Source organism: Sinocyclocheilus rhinocerous, unplaced genomic scaffold (assembly GCF_001515625.1).
Source record: "Sinocyclocheilus rhinocerous isolate Xijiao unplaced genomic scaffold, SAMN03320098_v1.1 scaffold2836, whole genome shotgun sequence".
Taxonomy (NCBI): Eukaryota; Metazoa; Chordata; class Actinopteri; order Cypriniformes; family Cyprinidae; genus Sinocyclocheilus; species Sinocyclocheilus rhinocerous.
Genome location: NW_015665101.1, coordinates 155944 through 159499, shown reverse-complemented (window position 1 = coordinate 159499; position 3556 = coordinate 155944). Strand labels below are relative to the sequence as shown.

Genomic DNA, 3556 nt, shown 5'->3' with positions numbered 1-3556 from the left:
ATAATAAAATATATTAAAAATAAATATAAATATGTTAAAAATAATATATTACACAATAATAAAAAAGTATAATAAAATAGAATAATAAAAAGTAACAAAACAATAATGACAAATATAAAATAAAAACAAAATGAAGTACAAAACAAAAAAATAAAATGAAGTCATACTACAACACACTATGCAATATATAGCCTCTCAGTGCTAAACAAAGTCAAGTAAGATCAAATAAAATCTGCTGTCCTACAGTACAGCATCCATCTCTCAGTCTTCTTGTTTGGCTTAATGATGAATTAATCAGAAGCTAGTTAATAATGTCCAGAGCCCTCGCAGTGGCCACCAGAGTGATTTCATTAGTGATTCAGTATGTATTCAGAATCTCTCCTTTTGTGTTTCATGGGGAGGAAAAGAATTCAGAAGAGTTTGGATCGGCATGAAGGTGAGGAAATGATGACAGAACTTAGATTTCTGGGTGAACTGTCTTGTCCTCGGGCTCTCTGTGTCTCTTCACTGACGTCTGTTTGTGCACCACAGAGACCACCCTTCAGTCATTCCTGCAGGGAAGAACCTTTAACTCTGAACTAAGACACAAATCTAGCTGTGTGTGTTGTATAATAAAGAAATATTACTATAAAAGAGTTTAACAGACATTTAGAATTACAGTGAGACATTTCTACTTTAGATTTGAAGCATCTTTTTGTAATGTTACTGATATTACCAAACACGTGAAGGGTTTGAAAAGACGCAAACCAACCAACTAACAGCACAAAACACTCATAAAGTCATCAAATCCACTGATACTTACTGATGTTTGAGCTCCAGTCATGATGTCACTTCCTGTGGGATGATGTCAGCCAGGAAATGCCTCTTATTGGTTGAAGTGCTTCTGCAAAACAGGATGGAAAGTGGTATAATTTAATTATCAATTACAACAATATTCCCAATTAAACATGCTTTGTTTGAAGCATTTCAATTTGAGAAAGAAAGAAACATGAATATCCAGTCAAACTGAAGTATCATGTTCAATTCACTGTCATATTTTCATTAAACTAATATGATGAACATCTTTAGAAATAGTACGCTTAGTGCAATGAATCTGTATATTGTACAGTTTGACTGGACACAGTTATTTTAGTATCAGGGATACTATTATTTTTTGTATTAATATTATTTAAGTTTTTGTATTTAAAAAAAAAAATAAATAAATAAATAAAATGAAACAGAATAATAAAATAAAAAGTAAAAATTAATAAATAAAAAACAAAACAGTCAAAAAATAAAATAAACTAATAAAAAGGAAAAATAATAAAAATAAATAAAAAATAAAATAAAAACAGAATAATAAAATTAAATAAAAGATAAAAATTAATTTAAAAATTTAATAAAAAATAGAATAATAAAATTAAATAATAAAATTAAATAAAATGATCAAATTTATTTAAAAATGTAATTAAATTAAATTAAATTAAAAAATAAAAATAAAAAATACCATTCAGTTGTAGTTTTTGTTGATATAATAACCCTGGGAAACAAAACCTTTGACCTCTTATTTTGCTATACTACAATATTTCCAATTTGAATATATTTCCAAGAAGAAAATTCACTCAACTCATTAAAACAGAGATAAAAGCTGTCTTATTTTAATATTGCTGAGATGCTATTGTAGTTTTTGCTAACATTTTAAATTAGATTTAATTTTTATATTTTCTGCTTTCATGTAAATTTTAGTTAAAGTTTTGTGTTTGACATTTTTACTAGTTTTTGTTGTTTTTAAATGTCTGTGTAGTTTTTTTTATTATTTTTATTTCAGTTTTCTTTTTAGTTATTTTATTACATTAAGTAAAACTAAATTAAAATGATTAATAAAATAAAAAACATTATATTTTACTTCAAGTAAGGAAAATGCTTTTTCATGGTTTCAGTATTAGTTAACTATAACAACCCTGGATAAAAGGACTCTAACAAATATGATTTCCATCCATTTTCTCCTATGTATTTAGACACATGATGGATGTGATAATGTAGAGTGTAACAGGAACATCTCAACACATGTGAACAGTGAAGGCTCTGCTCTTCTACATTATAACACATGCTGATAAACACTTTTATTTCGCTGTTGTTTTCTCTTCTGCAGTCCGCTGTAAACCGGCTTTGACAAATGCTGTCAGTTATCGTCTGCACATGTCCAAACATACTCATCTGCTAATCGTTAAAATATGACTGGCATTTTTATATTAGAGCGGCTGGAATCTGCGCTTCATCTTGAATATGACGGAGCGCATCGAATGGGAAAACAGAGCTGCTCTTGATGTTGCGTCATCTTTGTTCTGAGAAGTCAAGCGTTTCACTAAAACCATTCACAGGGAAGTATTAGTTCATAAACCAACATGCACTGCCTGGAAATAATCTGACCTGCTAATTAAAACATCTGAAACCAACATTTCCAGCCATACTTTCTTCTGATTAAATAGTTCAGTTGATGTAAAACACACACCTGTGATTAGGAGACGAGCTCGTGTACTCAAACTCAGAAATTATTGTTCAAATGGCTAAACTAATTATGTCCAAATGCATCCAAGCACTTCAAACGGTTCCAGATTCTCAGATCTTGATGCAAAATTAATAACTACTACATTAATTTACCTCTATATTATCTTGCAAAAATAACTAAGGACAACGATTGTCCACAGCAAATACTGGCTAAGATAAAAATTAAATATCTAAATTATTTATTAATATAATTACAAATCACAAAATATATTTTTATTTCAAAAATGTATATTATTTAATTTTTATTTAATTTGTAAACACAATTATTGTGGCCAGAAGAGTTCACGATAATGATATATCACGATATATATATAAAAATCTTGAAAAAAGAGAAAATAAATAATGATATCAGTCATAACCAAAATCGTGTGATTTCAATAAACAGGGCTTTGTTACAGCACAACTAAATGTCTGTGGTTTTTACCTAATCTTGGATCAGTTTTATAAATTTGTAGACATTTTTAATGAGACATATGTGTAGCCTAATTAAAAGGAAGAGTAATAATTAATATTCTCTCATTGGCCTGTTTAGGCAAGCCCTCTATAAAACGAACAAAGTACAAAAATACATGAGAATAACTACGTATTTTTACTTCAAATTTGCATTATAGCATCAATTGAGTGTTTGAAATAACTTCCTTCTGTGAACTGCTTCTTATTACAGAATGAGGCAGAAATTATTTTATGGTATTCTATACAGTGATTCAGGTTACGTCGATTAGAATTGCATTAAAATATTCATTCTCCTTATGAAAAATACCTGAGATGAAGAAGACGGATAAACCATACGCTGTTGCAAAAGTGTGTTAATTCTCTTCACGTTTCATCAGTCAGAACATGTGTTGTTACCTGAATGATCCACAGCTGTTGTCTTTTTTTTTTGGTGATAGTTTTTCATGAGTTGTTGTTCATGATATATTTGTGTGTGTGTGTGTGTGTGTGCGCGCATGTGTGTGTGTGTGTGTGCGTGTGAGTGTGTGTGTGTGTGTGTGTGTGTGTGTGTGAATGT

General features: G+C 29.4%; 1 long non-coding RNA gene across 1 annotated transcript in view; it reads right to left on the bottom strand.

Annotated features, from left to right (window-relative positions):
• Positions 1 to 149: 149 nt before the first annotated feature.
• The window catches only part of LOC107731120 (uncharacterized), a 6096-nt gene continuing 2689 nt past the window's right edge, over positions 150 to 3556 (bottom strand). Inside the window, exons 3-4 of the long non-coding RNA XR_001638747.1 lie at positions 803 to 883; positions 150 to 551 (exon numbers count right to left, since the gene is read on the bottom strand). This is a non-coding gene — a long non-coding RNA (uncharacterized LOC107731120). The remainder of the gene's footprint in view (positions 552 to 802; positions 884 to 3556) is intronic.